The sequence below is a fragment of the Camelus dromedarius genome, chromosome X (genome assembly GCF_036321535.1).
Source record: "Camelus dromedarius isolate mCamDro1 chromosome X, mCamDro1.pat, whole genome shotgun sequence".
Taxonomy (NCBI): Eukaryota; Metazoa; Chordata; class Mammalia; order Artiodactyla; family Camelidae; genus Camelus; species Camelus dromedarius.
Genome location: NC_087472.1, coordinates 35,358,551 through 35,381,927, shown reverse-complemented (window position 1 = coordinate 35,381,927; position 23,377 = coordinate 35,358,551).

Sequence of the window (23,377 nt, the reverse complement as noted above, 5' to 3'; positions counted from 1 at the left end):
CTAACACCCAAAAAGAAAGAAGATAGTAAAATGGACAAAAAATTCTCTTTGCTTATTTGAGTTAGGAGGAGAACTCTTCCAGAAAACAGTTAATTCTAATTTCCTTCAATGAGTGATGGAATTTATGTCCTCTGAGCCTTGGCAATAAGAAATCATGTCTTGTGGTTAAATTTAGACAAAGATTTTGTTGGAGTAATTGCTAAGCACCTAGGCACCACTGTTATGGTTTGATAGGCAAAGCTCACATTCCACTGTCAATCAATAAAATTTTTATTTATTCATTTTATTTACAAAGCACCATGCTAAGCTCTCTCACAACCACCCTCCACTCTTTTCTGGGTTGTGGTCTCCATTTCTGCTCACTGTTTAACCCATTGCTCCTAAGGTGCTAATGACTTTTAGAGACCATAAGTATTAACCTCCCATTATTAAAGTTTCCCAAACTTTAGCCACTCACACATCACTTCTTGATTTTTGTCATAGTAACACTAGTACTTAATATTTACCTAATGTATATCTTACTATCAACTCATTTTTTAAAACAGCCCCACCTTAAGCTATAATATATATTTATTTCACATATATACATATATGATATATACATGTACATATGTATATAACATATACATGTGTATTATACACATGATATGATACACACATACACAATTTGACTTGTGTAAATCTGTATGCCTTAAAAGTATCTCCCTTAGCACCAGTAATACATGTATCTATATCTATCTGTGTATCACATTTCAGGGAAAATTGTTTTAAGGGATAGCTGAGAGGATTCAATGAAATAAAATATAGCACTGCTTCTCCCAGACTGAGGATTGTTGTGTCAAAGACTGCTCATTTGCCACCAAAATCCATTCTTCTGTTCCATAATGTAGTTATACCTTGAAAGCAGCTGCCCATCTACAATTTCTTGCATCTAAACGTGTGTCTATGTGAGTATTTATTGCCAATGAAAGCAAAAGTGATATGGACACTTCCAAACCAAAGCTTTTAAGAAGCAGTTGTAACTTCTTCTATTTTGTTTTTTCTTTTGTCCAGCTTGATACAGGGATAACCAGGAGGTCCTGGGGCAGAGGATCTCTACACTTGCTATAGATTAGAATCACCAGGGGGATTTTTAAAACATACCAATACCAGGCCCCATCCCAAACTGATTGCACCATAATCTGTACAGATAGAGCCTAGGTGACATACCATGGTTATAAATTCAAAGCCTCAATATTGTTAAAATGTCAATTATTCAAGAATTGAACTTTACAGTCAATATGATCCAAATTAAAATCCCAGCAAACTTTTCTTATAGATATTGACAAGCTGATTCTAAAATTTACGTGGAAATGCAAACAACATAGAATAGTCAAAACAACTGTGGAAAAGGAGAACAAAAATGGAGGACTATGCTACTTGATGTTAAATCTTATGATAAGCTACTGTAATCAAGACGATATTGTACAGACATAGGAGTGACATGTAGATCAATGGAAATGAATAGAAAGGATAGAAATATACCCTCACAATATATGGTCAATTGATTTTTGTCAAGGATGACAAGGTAATTCAATGGGGAAAGGAAATTCTTTGCAATAAATAGTGCTGGAAAAAAATGGATACCCATAAGGAGGAAAAACTAACTTGATCTTTCCTCACATTATACAGAAAAATTAAGTCAAGGTGGATCATAGACCAAAATACAAAAGATAAAACTATAACATTTCTATTAGAAAATACAGGAGAATATCTTCACAATCTGGGCAGAGGCAAAGACATGGAGGACAATAACTATAAATAAAAATATTTATAAATTACACTTCATTAAAAATGTAAACTTTTGCTCATCAAAATACATGAATAAAAAATGATGACTGTGAAAGACATAGTATGGGTGAAAAAATTCACAAGGCATATCTGACAAAAGGCTTATATCCAGACTATATGAGGAATGCTTAAGACTCAATAAAATAATTTATTTTAAAAGGGTAGATATTTGAACAGATATTTTGTAAAGGAACATATGCAAATATCCAACATATATGCAAGTAAATTTTCAATAGACACATGAAATATGCTCAGCATCATTAGTCATTAGAAAAATGCAAATTAAAGCCACAATGAGACACTACTATACAATCATTAAAATGCCTAAAATTATAAAGCTTGACAGTTTCATATGTTGGTGAGGATGTAGAGCAACCAAAACTCTTCCACTGCTGGCGGGAATGTAAAATGGAACAACGACTTTGGAAAAAAATCTGGCAGTTTCTAAGTTAAACATGCATCTACTATATGATCTAGCAAGTCCAGCTCTAGGTAATTACTCAAGAAAAAAGAAAACATTTTCACTGAAACTATTGTATGTGAATGTTCATAGCACCTTTATTCACAATCACATAAAACTGAGGACAACCCAAATGTCTGTCATTAGATGAATAGATAAATTATGGTATATTCATACAATGAAATATTACTCAGCAGTGAAAAAACAAATTGTAGATATATACAATGACATGGATAAATCTCAAAGACATTATGCTGAGTGAATGAATCCAGGAATATATTATTTCATTAATGTGAAATTCTAGAAAATTCAAAGTAATCTAGACTGCTAGAAAGCACATCATTTGTTGTCTGGAATGCAGGTGGAGATCACTGACTGCAAAGAGGCACAAGAGCACTTTTTGTGGTGATAGAAATGCTCCATATCTTGATAATGGCAAGTACATGGGTAAATACATTTTTTAAAACTCATGGAAATGTACCCATTAAATAGGTGCAGTTTATTTTTTATAAATGATATCAATAAAATTGATTGTTAAAGAGTTTACCAGGCCATTGTAACATTCAGTCAGATTTGATAACCATTGCTCTATGCCCTTACTCTCAAAGTGAGTTCCTAAGATCACTAGCATCTGATTTCCGAGGAGCTCATTAGAAATGCAGAATTTCAGTCCCCACCCCAGAGCTGTGGAATCATCATCTGCATTTTAATAAGATCCACAGTTAATGCAAATGCACTTTAAAATTTGAGAAACATTGGCCTAGGTGATAATGAAGTCTTGAGCTGGAGGCAGCCTGGGTCCTGAATCACCACATGGAGGAAAATCACCTGCTGACCAGGAATACTCCCCTTACACTAAACAGAGAATAAAATTCTCCTGTGGCTGAGGCATTTTAATTTGGGGCCTATTTATCACAGCAGGTTAGCCTAACTAAAAGCAGGTTGATCTAGATGGTCTGAGAGCACAGCCCAAAGTGATTTCAATGGAAAATAACTTTGATGTCTCATGTTCATGTTTCACCTTTAAAATTCACTCAAATGTCTTTCATTTTCATGGTGTATTTGTGTTTGTTTGAAAATAATAATAATAATAATAATAATAATAATAATAATACTTTCAATTATACATTAAATTACTTCACTGCTTTCCCCTAAATCTAGAAATAAAACTGAAGCTCTAAGAAACTGTACCATGTCTATCTTGTTGTTTTCCCTTCCTCCAAGGGTTAAGTGTCCGCTCTTTAAGGAGCATGACATTGGGATAGGCAGTATATGGCATGAAGCAGAAATTAAATAAATACTTTTCTTGTTGCCACATGTAGGATGGTAAGATTTGAAAGAGAACTGTCGGCACAATACTTTAAATGATAAGAATGACTGTCTAGTCATTAGACTCCAGTCTTTAGCATACGATTTCAGAATTTCAGAAATTTTAACAGGTTTGGCAAGGAGAGGAATTCCTACAAACGCAAATCTTCCCTCAGTCTCTCAAATAGTACTACAAAGTGGTTGGCCTACTCTGCACAAAGAGCCACAAAAGCTTCTGTATATTTGCCAAAGTTGGTGTCAGGAGGCAGCGCTAACCTACTGAGCCCTTACTATGTGCTGGACCCTGGGCTGGGCACTTGCCTGCACATGATTTCATTTGGTCCTAGCCACATACTAGAGAATAATAAATTTTGCCCTTAATTTTGAATGAGGAGAGTGAGGTTCTGAGGAATTAGATGGCTGGCCAGACTTCACAGTGAATTGAATATAAAACTGTCTGACTCCAATGCCATCCTCTTTTTACAACATCCTTGTGCCCTGGGCAGTCGCTTATCTACCTCTTTATCCTAATGTATTCCTATCATTCTGAAAGAGAAAGGGCCATGGGACAGAGAGAAAGATTAAGAGTCAGCGAGCAAGCAAGAGCTCTTTCCTGTGTTGAGAAGGAGCAAAGGAGCCAGTTAAAAGCAGATGGGGCCACCACCTCATCACCCTCCCCACTTTTCCCCATCCAGAGGCTCAATGCACCTCACAGCTCCCTCCTGTTCATTCTTTCTTGATCCTTGTTTGGACTCAACGCCCTGCCCCCTCTGCAATCCTTAGGCTTTTCTCCGTTGTCTCTGGGCCACCTCACCCTCATTTCCCTTTCCTTTCCTTTCCTTTGATTCTCAACCACTGGCACCATCACCCCGCCCTCCACCACCATCCTTTGCACCCCACCCCCACTTCCTTTACCCCTTCTGCTCTCTCTGTTTCTTTCTCTTCTGCTCAGCTTTCAAGGCCCCATTAGGGCCCCACCATTGACTCTGCTCTTACAATGGCTCAGTGGTTTTGAGATGAAGTAAAACATCACTAATTTGTTCTAATTGGGGGGAAAGGTCAGTCTGCCTTAAATGACAAGTATGAGTGATAGGATATTTGGGGGGAGAAAATGCAATCTCATTACTTTCAAGTACATAAAGTAATCCCAATGAGTAAGACAAGAGGATAAAAGGCAAAGCTATATGTCTCAGAGATCTGTAAGTGGTTTGACAAATAAGCATGGCTCGTTTATAATTAGGACATTCAGTTTGGAGATACAAATGCTGCGGCTGAGGTCTTTGCACTTAAGTAGGCTAATATTTCCCTTGTTTACACAATTAGTTGATAAAAATGGGTACTTTCATCATAGATACAGGTACAATTTCATTAGAAGGGTCCAATATTTCAAATCCACTTTCTTATGTCACATGACCTGTAGGCAGAGTGCTTTGTTCAGCTAATTCTCCAAAAGGAGTTATGGTGAAGACAGCAAAAATACTCATTTTCTGGCTTCTCCTCTATGCAAAGTTTACTGTCAGTGAAAAAAGAAACTGTTCTGTTTCTATTCATTGCACGTGAGGATGAGGAGGTGTAGGGGAAAGAAATGAAGGGACACAAGCAGAGCCAAACCTCAAATGGTTTTAGTTTGGGATCTACTAATTTAGAATTGGTGAAAATTGAGAATCAGCTTACTTTATTTTTAACGTTCTATAAAGCCAATTTGCTAAGCTAATTACAATAGTAAACAAGATTTTCCTGCAAAGATTTATGAAATTCCTTAAAACACCAATTTTCTATGCATTGTTCAATATTTGAATAGCACCCTCTTCGTTTATGTGTTAAGTTAATTAACTAAACTTCTTACCAATTTCTGGAAGCAGCTCCCTTGAGGAAGTTCTACTAGAAAGCCCTTCTTTGGCTTATTTTACTTTATCATGTATGAAAGCAAACAATCATATTTATTTTCTTTTTGAATAGCTTATAAGTAAGGCTTCCCATCAATTCAAACTGGTCTCCCCTATTCTACTTTTCTCATAGCTCAGCAATATTTTCTTACTGTACAGTTAAGCAAGAATGGGAAGAAATGGGGACCGAATTCTACCAATGTCTTTCTGAACCTTTAGGAGGCCAAGGTCCTTGAATTCCTGTACATCTTGACCCTCTATCCCTGATGGTATGGAGGTAAGTGAGCAACTGGTAAAAGGAGACATTCCACAGTACTTTACCTTGCAGTCTTAGAGGGCTTCCCTTGTGCTCAGAATGGAGATATTCCATGCCTGGCTATGGAAACATAATATGAGCTTTTTCTCAGCTACTAGGGAAGTCAATTGATGTAAAACCACTACTTTTTCTAAAAACCACAAATTAGGGACTACTTAGAATTGTGAGTTTAACCCAAAGGATTCATGGAAGGGGTCCTTGAAATTGTTCAGCAGGCCAAAGCTAGGGAGACAAGGGAGCAGCTTTTGTTTGCAAACCATTAGAAGTACATTTGAAAGGATTAACTTTATTTGAAAGCCACTAAATTTGCTGAACAAGGTCATAGGGCTACTTCAGACTAGTCTGAATTTTTGTGCTTTTGAGTTCTTACAAACATCATGCTTGGAAAGGAGCAACAGGAATTCTTCATTAACAGAATATACTGAATGGGGTGAGGCTACTGGATTCAAGAATCGTGACCCATACCTGGCAACGTTCAAAGTGAAGTTGAAAGGAAAGCCTTTGCCTGCACATTTCAAAGGGAAATGTTCTAGGGACTGTTAAAGGTGGGAATATGATTATTTCTATTTGGGACTTCAGGAAGATAAAAGATCTAAGAGCCCCCTATATCTCCCCAAATGCCAAAGTTACACAACATTTTAATGGTAGCATAATCAAATTTAGTGTAACATAGACACAAGCCAATATTTTTCAGAAAAGTAATTGCTTTTACATTCTGTGGTTTAAAAGGAAGTTGAGCTGCATTCTAAGTGTGCTTTTGTTCATATTGAGGTTCTAACCTTTTCTGTAGGTGTATTCAATTTTGACATTAGAATGTAAATCAAAGAGACTATGGAATTTTGTTTACAAATTTCTACTTACAAGTCTGCATAAATAAATCTGTACAATGACCAAGGGTGATGTTTAAAAGAATACGTCAAAAGGAGTCAAAAATACAAATTGAAGAATTACTGACTAATGAAACTATTTGGCATCCCTTTTAGTACATATGTTCCTAAATGAGGCATACGTAATTTCTGGAAGTAGTCCCCACTTTGTGCTTTAGGGTTGGCATCAGAGACATTCTGAGTAGAAAGGGACCTTAAGATGATCCAGTGCAATATTTTTTAAAAATTTCTTTTCTTCAAATTTCTTCAATCAAAATCTTGCTTGAAAGCCCAACATAGGAACCTTGTAAAGGGGAGAGTCTCTAATTAAAGGAGAGACTGAGGAGACTGAAACTTAGTCTGCTCCCTCACCACTCATTCTCCCACATTTGCTCCCTGGGGAAGCTGAGGTCTACAGAAAGTGGCAAGAAGGCAGTGGTGAAGCTAATGAAATGAATCACTAAAGATGACAGGACAGCAATGTAGCGAATTTTGCTGTGTGTGGGCTTCCTCAAATCACACTCTATAGGCATCCTCATATTTACCCAATATTTAAGGCTAACCCTGCTGGCTTATTTAAAAAGAGTGGTCTCAGACAAAACCTCAATAAGAATTTGCACTTAGACCGTTTGGGTCTTGAGATCTGAATAAGTAGAATGAGGGTGAAAGGTGCTCCCCGTCTTATTTAGGGGTTTCAATTTTACTGAACTTCTTTCTGAATAGGTGTAATGTTCCAGAATACTTTGCTTTGTTTTCTCTATGACTAGGAGAAGGGCCTGTGTGCATGTGTGTGTGAGTGAGTACGAGCAGCATGAGAGAGAGACAGAGACACCCATGGAAAGACACACACAAAGACACAAATACTGACACAAAGAGACACACTCACACAGAGATACAAAGAAAGGAACACACAGAGTGACACACACATACAGAGAGATACACATATTTACACAGAGAAATAGAGAGACACAGTGAGTGACAGTGACAAAGATGGCAAGACAGAAACAGTGACACACATATACAGAGTGAAACAGAGAGGGTGAGATTGAGACTGAGAAATTGAGAGAGACACACACAAAGAAGTAGACTGAGAGACAGATCTATGAAGACAGAGCAAGACTAAAGCAAAAAGCTTAAGAGGGAGTGAGACTGACCATGATGGAGAAAAACTGAGGCAGAGAAAGAGGAAAATCATGGTGACAGAGGAAGAGAGAAATCACTCCCATTGTTTCTTTCTCATTGGAAACCTTCAATGTTTGTTTCGTGTTCCATAGAACTTGGAAATTAAATTTTATTATCTCCTATTCAGAAGCAAACTTCTCACAGCAGTATCTGCTGCTCAGAGGCAAATCTTTTAAACTTACTATAGAAAATATGTTCTTTTTTCCCCATTTTCTTTACCAAGTATAATTGTTTGGGAATCACTATTATGGGAGCGGGGGAGCGAAAGCTGAGTCCAGGGCTGACAGGGGATCAAAATGATGAATTGACCAGCAGTTTTCCAGTCCCTGATGCCAGACATTCACATCTCTCTACAGCCCTGCAGTGCTGTGTGCTTCCTGGGTATATGCCCCATATAAGGCAGATACAGAGGCTGGGTGTACCCTATTTTCAATGTCTGTGTGCCGGGCACTCATTGCAGTCTTAGGATCTTCTCTCTGCTCTTGGTAGGAGATTTGCTCACTTCTGCAGGGAATTCTCTATCTTACCTATTCTGCTGGGAACCTTCTTACTGCCATCTAACACTGGATGTTATAATAATTCTCATGTAAAAATGAAAAAAAGGAGAGGTTCACATGGTCTCACAAGTCCATACACTGCAAGTGGTTCTGGCCACCAATCAGATCTAATAGTTTGGAGTCATTTTTCTCTCACACACAGAGAAAGAGAGAGAGACAGAGAGACAGAGAGAGAAATCAATGCTTATGTCTACTAAAAAATGTGTACAAGAAAGTTCATAGAAGCTTTATTCATAATAGATCCAAACTGGAAACAACTCAAGTAAACACAGTAAAACAAATAAATAAATTACAGATAATTATGTATTCCTACAGCAGAATACTACACAGCACTAATAAATTAGCTACTGATACATACAACAGAGCTGAATCCCACAGAGAGGAATTATTATAAGTGAAAGAAGTCAGACAAGAAAGAGTACGTGTTGTATGATTCCATTTAAGTGAAGTTCAAGAACAGGCAAATTTAATGAATGGTAATAGAATGATGGTTATCTCTACCAGAAGGATATTAACTAGAAAGGGGCTTGAGGAAGATTTCTTTGATGCTATAAAATTTTTATATTTTAAACAGTTAGGAAAAAAATTTTAAAACAGAATATTTCATGGCGTGTAAAAATTATATGAAATTCACATTTCAGTGTCCCTAAATAAATATTCATTGGCATACAGCCACACCCATTTGTTTACATATTGTCTAAGGCCGCTTTTGTGCTACAAAGGCAAAGTCGAGTAGTTGCAACAAAGACCATATTGCTTGCAAAATCTAAAATATTTACTTTCTGGCCTTTACAAAAAAGTTTGCTGACTCCTGATCTAGGTCATAGTTACATGAATGTAGACATATGGAAAAACTCAAGCTGTGCATTTAAGATTACTGCACTTTATTGCAAATAGTTTTCTCAAGATCTAGAAAAAGGGAGATTAATAAGGACACTTGCTCAAATGCTTGGTGTAATTTAGGTACAGAAAAGAAATGATGGATTCAGCCCCTTCTTTACTTTCATTCTTATAGACAAGAATTACTTCTTTATACACTTTCTTTATGACTAAGGTATTACGTGAAGCAATATTAGAAGCAACTTTGATATAAATTAACCAATCAGAAAAGCTCTTTCAAATTATGAAATTCAAATTGACATCTTGCAGGTTGAAAAAAACACAATTAATATGTCATTTCCTGTTTTCTTTTTAAAAAGAACAAAACAGTAAAATGGAAAACTATTTTGGCAATAACAGAATGTTGGATTCTTATTGGTGGTCCACCTTTAAGTCATGTATTAAATCATTATTAAAGGTCATCATGACTTGTCTGAACAGGCATTTGTGTTATTAACTAAAGAACTGCTAAGAAAAATACCTATGCTACTCTTTCACAGGAAGAGAGGCCAGTGTGAGACAAATGACAGTGATAAATGCACTATAAAGATTTCTTGTAGGAAGCCTGTAATGATGCAATTTCTTTACATTGTCAAATTTGCTCCTAACTTTAGTTTCATATTTTGGCTATTTCCAATATTTATAAATTGCAATATATGTCAAGAAGCACATTTCAGTGTAAAAAAAATAGAGAGAGCTGGAAAATATATCTACAAGATGGCTTCAGGGTAGGAAATGCAATTGTTTCTAAAAGCCAGGATACAAGTTTAAAATCACAGTTTGGCAGTCAGACAAGCCAGTGACAGCCTTTTCATTAAATCTTGGCTAAATTGTATAGTTGTGCTGTTGTTGTAGTAGCTGCTATTGTTATGGCCACAGTTGTAAACCAAACAATATGGGAGTGATCCAAATAGAGTGGCAAGACAAAGCAGGGCAATTCTGTTAATCAGCTTGTGTTCTTTTTCCTCCTATTAAAGAAATTTTATATTCATCTTCTAAATTGCATACAGCCTCAACTATGCCAACCAAACATATTTCACCTGATCTGAAATATCTGGCAGCTTTTAAATTAGGGTTGCAGGACTTCTCCAGTCTATCTTTAATTCCATTCTTATGAACTCTGATGACTGATCCCACCTCTTGAAGTGCTGGGAGGTTTTACCTCCAGTTTAAAGTCTATTTGGCTTTAGAAATTAATTTTTACATGGGAAATATCCCACCATGAGGTTGTTGGAGGATTAAATGGAATATATAAAGTTCCAAGAACACAGTGGTGCTCTATGATTGACACTGATGCCAGCTTTGGAATAAATCCATTTGGTCCTTTATCCTAATTTGCTGGTAGTTGGGTCTGGACAGAGTGGAGCAATAGCAGAGCAGTTTAATAAAACTTTCTGTGATGATGGAAATATCCCGCATCTGCGCTGTCCAATTCAGTAACCACAAGCCACATGTGGCTCCTGAGCACTTGAAATGTGCCTAGTGTGACTGAGAAACTGAATTTTTAATTTAATTTAAATTCAAATGTAAATAGCCACATGTGACTAGTGGTTACCATACTGGACAGCATAGCCTTAGGGAACAAAATTGTACTCACTAAAGTATCTTTGGATTAGGTGCTCTTATCTTTTATAAAAGTGCCATGGATCCCTTGGGAAGTTTGTTGAACCCTACTGGACAATTTCTTAAAAATCTATTTTTCCTTTCTTTTAAAAAACAGCTTTATTGAAATATAATTCATATACCATATAATTCACCCTTTTAAAGTATATAAATCAGTGGTTTTTAGTATATTCACAGATATATGCAACTATTAACCACAGTCAATTTTAGAACATTTTTACCACCTCAAAAAGAAACCCCATATCCTTTAGCTATCATCTCCCTATCCCTCTACCTCTGTCCCTAACTCTAAGCAATGACTAATCTACCTTCTGTCTTTATAAAGTTCCTTGTTCTGGATTTATATATATATATAAGTATATACAAATATACACATATATTTGTTATGGGTTGAATTTTGACCCCCTAAAAGAAGTCCTAGCCCCCAGCACCTCAAAATGTGACCTTATTTGGAAATAGGATCATTGCAGATATAATTAAGAACAGGTCATACTGGAGTATGTTAGGCCCCTAATTTAATATGACTGCCATCCTTTTAAGAGGAAAATTTGGACACGGACAGGTCCATTCTGTGGCTTGTCTTTTCACTTTCTTGATAGCATCCTTTGACATGAAAGTTTTAAATTTTGGTGAAGTCCAATTTATTTTTTTCTTTTTTTGCTCATGCTTTTGGTGTTATATCTAAAAATCTTCTGCCAAATAAAGGTCATGAAGATTTACTACTATGTTTTCTCCTAGGTGTTTTATAGTTTTTGCTTTTACATTTAGGTCTTTGACCTTTGTGGTTAATTTTTTTTTTTGCATTTTTAAATTGAAGTATAGTCAGTTACAATGTGTCAATCTCTGGTATACAGCAGTGTCCCAGTTATACATATACATACATATATTCATTTTCATATTTTCTTCATTAAAGGTTATTATAAGATATTGAATACAGTTCTCTGTGCTATACAGAAGAAATTTGTTTTTTTAATCTATTTTTATATATAGTGGCTAACCTTTACAAATCTCCAACTCCCAAATTTATCCCTTCCCACCCCCTTTCCCCCAGTTACCATAAGATTGTTTACTATGTCCGCAAGTCTGTTTCTGTTTTGTAGATGAGTTCATTAGTGTCCTCTTTTTGTTCCCCTTTTTTTAGATTCCACATATGAGTGATATATGATACTTTTCTTTCTCTTTCTGGCTTACTTCACTTAGAATGATGATCTCTAGGTCCACCCATGTTGCTACAAATGGCATTACTTTGTTCTTTTTTATGGCTGAGTAGTATTCCATTGTATAAATATACCACTACTTTTTTATCTAGTTATCTGTTGATGGATAAATGCTGGAGGGGGTATGGAGAAAGGGGAACCCTCCTATACTGTTGGTGGGAATGTAATTTGGTGCAGCCATTATGGAAAACAGTATGGAGATTCCTCAAAAAACTAAAAATAGACTTACCATATGATCTATCAATCCCACTCCTGGGCATATATCTGGAGGGAACTCTAATTTGAAAAGATATATGCACCCCAATGTTCATAGAAGCACTATATACAACAGCCAAGACATGGAAGCAACCTTTTAGGTTAATTTTTGTATATGGTACAAAGTAAGCATTTAAATTCATTAGTTTACATGGCCAGTTGTTCCAGCAATTTGTTGAAAAGACTTTTGTTCCCTATTGAATGGTTTTGCTATCCTTGCTGAAAATCAGCTGACTGTAGGTGTATTGGTTTATTTTTGGACTTTCAATTTTCTCCCATTGACCTATATTTCTATCCTTGTGCCAGTACCACACTATCTTGAGTACTGGTGCTTTGGAGTAAGATTTGAAATTGGAAAGTGTGAGTCCACCTTTTTATTCTTCTTTTACATGATAGTTTTGGTTATTCTGGATGCCTTAGCAGATTTTAAAATCAGCTTATTCAATTTCTACAAAGAACTCACCTGGGATTCTGATAGAGATTGCATTGAATCTGTGTATCATTTTGGAGAGTGTTACTGAATTAAAAATGTTAAGTATTCCAATCCACAAACATGGGATATTTTTTCATTTACTTAGATCTTCTACAGTTTCTTTCAACAATCAGTAATGTTTAAGTTTTACATTTCTTTGTTCAATTTATTCCTAAGTATTTTTTTCTGTTTGATACTACTGTGAATGAAATTATTTTCTTATTCTTATTTTTGGATTGTTCATTGAAATGTATAGAAATATAATTGATTCTGTATATTAATCTGGTATCCTACAATCTTCTTGAACTTATTTATTGGTTTTGATAACTTTTTAGTGGATTTCTTAGTATTTTCTATATACAAGACCATGTCATCTGTGAACAGACATAGATTTACTTATTCCTTTCCAATTTTAATGCCTTATATTTCTTTCTTTTTCTTTTTGCCTAATTTTCCTGGCTAATCCCCCCAGTATAATGTTGAATAGAAGTGGCAAGGGTGGATATTCTTGTCTTATTTCTGTCCTGGGGGGAAAGCATGTGGTCATTCACCATTAAGTATGTTAGCTTTGCGGGTTTCATAGATCCTCTTTCTCAGGTTGAGGGTTTCCTTCTATTCCTAGTCTATTGAGTGCTTTTATCATGAAAGGGTGTTGTATTTTGTCAAAAACTTTTTCTATGTCTACTGATATGAGTGCAATTATTTTTTACTCTATATGATGCATTTTATTAATTGATTGTTGGATATTAAAACAGTCTTGTTTGGTAGAATTCAGTGGTGAAGCTACCTGGGCCCAGGCTTTTCTTTATGTGTAGTTTTTGATTACTGATTGATTCTTTTACCTCTTTCACTTATGTAAGTCTATTCAGATTGCTTATTTTTTCTTGAGTCAGTTTCAGTTGGATCATATGGTAACTCTATTTTTAGTTTTTTAAGGAACCTCCACACTGTTCTCCATAGTGGCTTCACCAATTTACATTCCCACTAACAGTGTAGGAGGGTTCCTTTATCTCCACACTCTCTCCAGCATTTATTATTTGTAGACTTTTTGATGATGGCCATTCTGATCAGTTCATTCTCTCTCCTCTCCTTCTGGTATTCACATTACATGTATGCTAGTGTGCTTCATGGTGTCCCACATTTCTCTGAGACTTTTTCTTTACTCTTCACTCTGTTCTTTGATTTGCATCATCACTATTGATTTATATTCAAGTTCACAAGTTTCTTCTTCTGCCATTTCAAATCTACTGTTAAGCCCCTATAAAGAATGTGCTTTTTATGTTAGTTACTTTACATTTCAATTCTAGACTTTCCATTTGGTTCTTCTTTGAAATTTCATTTTCTTTATTGATATTCTCTATTTGATGCAACATTGTCATTATATCTTCTTTTATTTCTTTAATCAAGCTTTTCTTTAGTTTTCTGAACATATTTACAATGGCTACTTTGAAATCTTTTCCTGTTAAATTGACATCTGGTTGCTCTTTCAGGTAATTTCTGTTGCTTGCTTTTTTTTTTTTTTTGATACAAGGGTCATATTTTCCTATTCCTTTGCATGCCCCATAATCTTTTGTTGGAAACTGGACATTTTAGATAAAATATTATAGCAACTGTGGGTACTGGTCCCTCTCTTTGGTGCTTGTTATTGTTATTTGCTTATTTATCTGGTTAGTTAATGACTAGATATTTTAGTGAACTCTATTACCCTCATTCCACAGTGTTAAGTCTTTGATATTGCTCCTCAAGGAATCACAGCTTTGGGTGTGAACACAGTAACCCTGGGATAGTGTTACAGTTGGGCTCTCTTCTACTCTTTCCCTGACCACACCCATCTGTTAAACTCCACAAGTTGCCTGCTGATTGCTCTATTAGCTACAATGTCCTGCAGAATGAATTCCTCTATAAACTAGTCTAATCAGAATAACTTCTGAGGTCAGTACTTGATATTTGTTCTGACCTCATGAAGGTTCCTCCCAGCTCTCTTAATATTCTGATCTCTCCTGCACACTAACTGACATATAGTGTATGCTGTATTGACATTAGATTCTCAATTCTGTTCCAAATTCCCCTCATCACAATTTTTGCTATTTTTAGGTTTACACTTCCACGATTTGTTGCAAAGGAAGTCTGTTCCTAAAACAGGAGCTATCTGCTTAATGGCCTAGGTCTCCCCTTCTCTCCCCTCTCCCAGGAAAATATCTAAACCCAGGCTTTAGATCCAATAGGGGGGACAATTCTAGGAGTTCAGTGCCAGTGAAGGGAGGGTGGCAGTATCTGAGGTTCTCTTGGCTTATCTATCCTAGTTTGGAAATATCAACTCATGAACTTGGGCAAGGGCTATTGAGGCCCACATGTTTTCAGCATGCCATACCCAAGATAGAGCCACTGTTTCACAAGTGGGAGTTAGAAGAAGGGAGTCTGCACCTCTTAATTGCACTGCCCCAGGCTTAGCCTCAGCAATAGGCAGCTAGGAGCAGGGTGAGAAACACTGACATCTTGTGCCTCCTGCTAAGAAAGCTCTCCTGCTGGGAGCTGGGAGCAGAGGGAGCCCCATGTTCTTGGCTATAGCGATCTGGAGTAGAGTCACCTCACTAAACTGAGAAGGCAATGGGAGAGAGTGGTCTTGAGTCAAACTCCAGACTTTGTTAATAAATTCCATAGATTTTCTTGATTAGCTATTCTTCATTTCCTGTTTGCCTTTATGACCACTTACATACACACACACACACACACACACACACATATGTACATATATATGTAATTTTATATAATATATAATCTCCATTTTCAATTGAGAGCAGGTCAGTGGAGCTCCTCATACCATCCATGCCAGAAATTGACCTCCTATAAAAATCTTTTCAAACACTTATGATATATTAATATAGGTACTTTTAAATTAATGCATTAAATAATAAGATATAATGATAAGTATAATAAATGCCATAAATTCAAAATAGTGATGAATAAAATTATATTTCAAAGTGTCTGTAAAACTTTAATATAATACACAAGTGTCTGTGATTATTACTGTAGAAAAATTACAGGGATGGTTAAAAATACTGTAGTGTGGTACATACATTCATAATTAAAGAAAATGCTACATTTCAACTAGAGATTAGTGAAAATAAAGATGTAAAATTTTCCCTTACAAATCCAGGGCCCCCTGAATTATATTTATGAACTCTTTGGGGGGGCCATAAACCCCAGGTTCAGAATCAATGCTCTAAATGGTCCCTGGGATGAAGACAGAAATTGAGGAATCCTAAGGAACCCCATCCTGTTCTATGATCAATAAAGCACTATTAAGGCAAAACTGATATTTGGGTTATTGCAAAATCTAAATGTCTTTTTTCATGGTTTCCTTAACCTCCTTTCCTTCTTCATCTAGACAGCTGAAACCAGGATCTATATTTTTATTATTTCTTTCTCTACTGTGTTTTCTCTCCTTCATATCCAACCCATCTTCTTTCTCTGAAATAGCTCAAAATGTTTCTAGTAAAATGTTCCTCCATTCTTGTTACCATGGCCACCTTACTCAATCCTTCTTCAGACCTCTGACTCTCAAATTGCTTGGTATCAAGAATGAAACCTTATCATTTTTATCTGACAAGCTCACTGTCACATCACTTTGCTTCCCTCTCTCATTTCTTCTCCGGCAAGGACTGGCTCAGTATGTGACATACACAGTTCAGGACTGTAAGCTGATATTACTTATCATCCTCCGATCTTTTTCAATGGAAAGTCCTAGCACTAGAATCCAAGAAGAATCTGGTTCTGTTATAGGCTCAAGGAGCTGTCACTCTGGAGAAGTTCATACTGTCATTCTCATTTGTTATTTTGAAATGTCACTGTTACTTGGAAGATTATTATCCCGATCCTCTGCTAAACCTTTTTTCATCTATCTAAATAGCTTCTTCTTCTCCCCTTTTCAAATGTTGCCTAAAAATTTCTCTGATTTTGAAAGTATTTCCTCCATTTCGTTCACTTCTGGAGAAAATCAGTGACTAATTCATAAATCCAGCTGTCAACACTTGTCCCCAGAACTTTTTTCTAGTCCATCCTTCTGCAACAGGCAATTTCAACTTGTAGAAGCCTACCCTGGTTCCTTTCATAAAATTATAAACTAAATGGAAGTCTGCATATATGTACTGCTTGCTAAGGCCATTTAATCAATCTCTTAAACACACACTTTTCATCCAGGTTCTGTAGCAATACTATTAAAGGGCTGTCTTGAAACAGAAGAGGTTACATGCATAGGTAGGTGATGGGAGAAAAGAGCAATAAGCAGTTCTGTTTAGCTCTCAACAGGTAAGGTCATTCCTTATTTCTTTTAGTAACAGCTTCTATAGGCAAATGTAGCTATTGGAAAATATTCAGTGTAACAGAACCATTTCTGTGCCTGGGTACAAGACCCATCATAATATTGCTTTGTTTATCAACCAATTATACAAATTCTCTGCATTGATGACTCTGTATAAAGGTACTTTTCCCCCTATCTGTACATGTGATAGCCTTTTTCTATAACAAAAATACCTGAGCCTGTGCTGTTTGCAGTAGGTCCAGGAGAGGAAGAGAATTAAACTGAAATGTAGATAGGCTCTTTAATCCTCATTGTCTCAGCATCAAGTAGAAATTTCCACTCAATTACTCTTCTCGTGGCATTCTTTAAATATTTCCCAATCACCTCCCCTCAAAATATCTCACACACACACACACCCAAACCTAGCCTTCCAAATCACTGAAATCAAACAAAACAAATCCTGAGGTGGATGTGATGTATATAATACTTCCCAAATTTCTTTTCTGATATCTTCAGGAATAGAGTCTTAGTAAAGCTTCAATAAATAAAAATTCTGATTTAATAAACTAATTGGAGAGCCTCTGAACTTAGTATAACAAGGTAAAACTAATGAGTGGGAAGAAGGAGTTGGCAGAGTGGCAGGTTGCCAGCTTCTTTTTGGATACATTGAGTTTTAGAGTCTGGAAAAAACATGGTGGAGGTGTTTAGCAGGATGTTAGAAATTCAACTATATTTGTATTTCATAATTTTACATTTTATACCAAAACACCAGACTGACACTTTTAGATATTCACAATATTGATTAGAGTAGAAATCTTTACTTAGACAACTGCCTTAAGGTAATTGAAACAATATGTGAAAAAATAAATTAATGAATTCACTATTATTTTCATTTTTTGGACATTGCCCTTGGTTCAATCTTTGGCCCTTGAAACACATAAGTGTTGGAAGCATTTGGCTCTAGATAACATACTTGGTGGTCCTTATACTATTTTACATAACAAAATGTTGACTTACATCCATATTATTATGACATCATGAGAAGCACCCCATTTTGCACTTTACTTTCCAGAAGCAACAATTATTATCTCTGTTATTTTCTTCATCTAAACATTTCCTCTGAGCTCTAGAGTTAATCTACCTTTCCAGGAAGTTGAAATCTGAAGGCTGGCTTCTTACAGGTAAAAGAAAAGGATATTTAATCATCTTTGAGAATTAAGCACATCATATTTCTAATGACACTAATAAAGTCAATAAAACTGGATAATCTAATTGTCTTTTGCCCAAATGAAATGTCTCTAGCACCCTCTTTACATCTACCATTAGTTAGATAATTTAGGCAAAAAGCTTCTGCTTTTATATGAATTAGTTTGGATTGTTATATGGTTGTTTTCAGCCTGAATTGTCCAGATTGATATGGTGTGAGTTCATGAAAAAATAAAAAAAAAGCAGGCTGCCTTCCTTCAAATAGATGTGGGAGTGGGATTTTATGCATTAGGTGAATGTCATTCATCACTGCTGCCTTTGATGTTTGTAAAGATTATCTTTTGTGGAGAACACAGAAAACATGGTATCATAGAAGCACTTAGGGTTATTTATACCTAAATCTAAATGATAAAAATGGGGTACAGATTATTCAATAGGCTTTGATGAAGAAGTGCACAGCCAAGACCAAATATTTTAGGGATCCTACTTTCACTCCTATGTTGGTCACTTTCTGGAATAATATTAGATATCTTTGCAACAGACATTGTGGAAAATGTTAGTCAGGAATGGAAACTGAAATGAAAGCTGGTTTAATAAGTGGATTAAAAATACGATGATCAGATGGCCCATACAAGTTCAGCTTATACCATCTTGGTATGGGAGCCTCTACATAAGTGGTCAAGTAACCATGAAAAGTCCCACAATGGTGTCCAGTCAAGGGCCAAGTTACACTGATCTGGTTAAAGACAAGCCATGAAGGGCTTTGGAAGATTTTGTAAATTATAAGTCTTGGTTAAACCAAGAAGAGTATTTTGGGGAACAACAACATGTAAACAAAGAATTTATAAGTGTTCTCTGTGGGTTCTGAGCCTCTCTGATCCTGAACTTGCAAAGGAAATTAGAGAGTTAGCCCAAGATTGGTGTTCCCTCTTTGGGCTAGGGTTGATGGGGAAAGTATGAGCAGAATCCTCTAGGTTGTCTGGTCCTGGCTGCAACCACACCACTCTGGCTTTGTAATGCTTGCCAGACTCAGTCTGGAAACCACACAAAATATTAAGGAATAATCTTCCTGCTAAAGTAGCCCATGGTGACTGGTCCACAACATGATTGCTTAAATTCAAGAACAGTTTGTATTTGCTATATGCTTCCACATTTCTAACAATTCCATACTTGATAAACCTAGCTTCCGATTGTTATTTTTAAGTGCATACACATCTCCCAATAACACTATGCTAGAAAATGTTATGTGCAGGCAGCTGTGAATTAAGGATAACCTCAGCAATGTATATAGTTGGTTGACACTAGAAACCATGGTCCGTATTAAAACAAATCTGGCCCTGAAGTGTAGGACCCCAATGAGTAGTTATTTGAAGAAGACTTTTCATGACACGAAGAATGGCATTTTCAAGCCAAGCGTTAGACTAAATCAGGTTGGAAAATGTAAAAACATTCCATTTGTACAGGTGCTTCTAGAGATTCTCAGCAGTAATTTTAGCAATAAACAGTGAGTCTATCACTAGGGTCACATGGTCTGCTGGTTAATCTGTATTTAAAATGAGTGATATTGTTCATAATCATCCACATTTCTGAGTTAGGCTTGTAAGTCCTACTGAATGGAAGCTTGACTATGGAGATCTTTTAGAAAAATCCCAGAAGTTACTTCTAATAATTACAAGAACGTCAAGGTGGAAAAAGCAATAATAATAGTCATGGTCAACCTCATCATCTCTTAGGAGTGGTCTACCCACATTCAGGCATGGACACTGAGTAAGCTGATGGAGGAAGTGGTTTAAAATGAAGATTTTTCATAACCATGAAGAGGAGAGACACAAATTTACATAGAATAGCTTTAAAATTATTTGCCCTAGTACTCCACTGTTTTTTGTAGTTTTTACACCCTGAATTCAATTTGTAACTTGCTGACCAAATGTGGTCTTGAATTGGAGCTTTCAGAAAAAATTGAAGTTTTCTACTGTAACTACTTTTAGGTTTACTTTCTGTGATGATTAATATTATGTGTCAACTTGATTGAGCCACAGGTGCCCAGATATTTGGTCAAATATTATTCTGGGTCATTCTCTGAGGGTCTTTTTAGATGAGATTAATGTTAAATCAGTAAACTGAGTAAAATAGATTGCCCTCTCTAATGTGAGTAGCCTTCATCCATTCAGTTGAAGGCCTGAATAGAACAAAACGTCTGACCCTCCCTTGAGTAAAAGAGAACTGTTCTTGCCTTACTGTTTTGAAGCTGGAACACTGGCTTTTTCTTATATTTAGACTCAGACTGAAACATCAGCTCTTCCTAGGTCTGAACCCTGATAGAATTCAGACTAGAACTATGCCATCAGCTCTCCTGGTTCTCAGGTCTTTAGACTCGAACTGGTATGACAACTTTGGCTCCCCTAGGCCACAAGCCTGCTGACTTACCTTGAAGATCTTGGGACCTGTCAGCCTCCATAATCACATGAACCAAATCCTTAAAATAAACAGATAGATAGATAGATAGATAGATAGATAGATAGATAGATAGATAATCACCTATTGGCTTTGTTTCTCTGGAGAACCCTGATTAATTCACTTTCAAATTGCCTTTTAAGCCATGCTCATCCTCTTATCTTTCCCATAAGTCCACAGAAAGAGGTATCCCTTTTTTGAAGCCCAGATCTTCCATTTAGAATATATCTCTTTAACATCTCCAACTTCTCCTCCATTGGCTCTTTTCCATACGGCTGTAATCATATATAGGTCTTTCCTATCTAAACAAAAAACATTGCTTGAGCCTTCCTCCCCACGCTCCACCCACATGCCACCCTATCTCAATCCCCACCCCAAGCTCCTCTTTTTCATTGCTAAATTTCACAAGAAGTTGTGAGTATCTGTGCCTTCAGTGCTTCGCTGCCCACACAGTATTTAATACCTTGCAATCAGGCTTCTATCCACACCAAACGAAAGTGATTTTTCAGGAAGGTTTCTAATCATCAATTTACCATTCTGGATTCTGGGGACAGAGGTCAGATTATAACAGAGTAAGTATCATATGGGCAGTGAGAAATTGGAGACAGTAGTAGGCTATTGTCTTGAAAAGGTTGGACAACAAGGAGAGGAGAAAGAGGGTATGAAGTCTATTGGTGGGGGGGATATCAAGTTGGACGGAAGCCTGTTTGTTTCAATGGGAAAAATTGAATACGTCTGCAGAGAAAACACAAGAGAGAGGATAACTGACAAAGCAAGAACTTGGAGGAGTTGAAAAGGAGAGAACCATTTCAAAAACACTTGGGGAATGATTGTTTTATAAACACAGAGTGAACAAATTAATGGTTCTTGTGTTGTCTATTATTATTCCTCCAGCTAAAATACCTGATCTTCCTAGCTCTGTCATCCCAGAAACAAGGGAATCCTAGATTCTGCTGCAAGAATTGTGGGAGAACTTGAACACCAATTGCATTTTTCCATAGAAATAAGGCTTTAAATCCTCATGAAGTGTGATTAAAAGAGAGGAGGCTTTTGTTATCTGGTCTGAAGATCAAACTACCACTTATGACATTGTTTGTATGGGGAAGTTCTCTCTCTAACTCTCCTTTAAAAGACATAGTATCCAGATTGGGAACTGCCTGTCCATAGCTTGGAGTCTGTCCACCTATTCCAATGACACCAACACTGGGAAAAAAAACTTGGAACTTCATATAGATAAATTGCATTCAAAATCATTTTCCAAACCATTCATTGATTTGTGGGCATGCCTCAATTTCACCCTAAAGTGGCATTACTTAGCTTGTTTGGCTTTCTTATTTACCCACCCTTGACTCCAAATGACTCTTAATGGTTCCCTGAACTCGATTTTCACCTTCTCAGTAGGAATGTTTTTGGCCCTTGAGGAAATTCCAAAGACTGGATCACAGACTCTGAAGGTAATATCAAAGTGGATTTCCAAAGATCATTTTGAATAGTGGTAGTCACTTCAGAATAAGTTTGTAAACTCCAAGGGTACAACTTTGAAATTTTGAGAAATAATTTTGTTAAGTTGATATATTTGTTTGATTTTTTTTAAAGCATAGACTATATTTTAGAGTGTTTACTAATTGTCTCTTCAGGGACTGATTCCTTTTCTGTCTAGCTTGATTGTAAGTGCTAAGAGCCAAGGACTGTAGTTTCTTTGTGGTCCTACCTATAGTCCTATATGGTGTCTTGCAAAGAGTTGATGTTTAAAGAATGTTTTAGATTGATGATCAATATGATGTATGTTCTCTTTAGTCTGATATTTATGACTTAGGGGCATGTAAATAGTAGTAAATCTCACCTGAGCTGTTTTGAACAGAACATAGTACATGTAATAAAAAAAAACTTGCAAAAACTAGAAGCAATATATAGAGTGGATGATGGCATAGTGCCAAAATTAGCTTTTAACACAAGCCAAATGGAAGAAAATAGGGAAGACCCTAGAAGATGGAAAGCTCAATCTCATTTTTTAAGCCTACGAACAGAACTACATATTGCAACTTACAACTCAATCTGACAGTTTGGGCGTAACTCTCATTGTACACACTACTCTGCCTTTCTCCCTCACTTCTCGAAGTTTCCTCGGCCCCTCATATGCTATCCTGTTGACTAGCTCCACATATGACATTTAATTCATCACCTCTTCATTGACTTGCTGGAAATGACTCCAGATTTCAAAAACAAACTTACTATCTTATTGTCAATTTCTGTAGTTTGTTTCTAAATTGTCCTGAATATATCCTAAAGAGGGATATTTCCCCCAATTTATAAAAGGACACCAAAATGCAGGTTAACAAAACTAGCACCTTAATGAAAAAAATCCACGTATTGGTATTTTAATACCAATGACATATTCTTTAAAACTTGCAAATGAAATCTGAGTTGGTATTGAAGAAAGCAAATGAAAAAATGATGATGTTGGCAAGACCAAGAGTACGAATATTCATGAAGAAGGACAAGCATATTTTTCCCTAAAATGTAGTGCTCTCCTTCCCAGGGGAGGCCATCTGGCCTCTTTGATTGC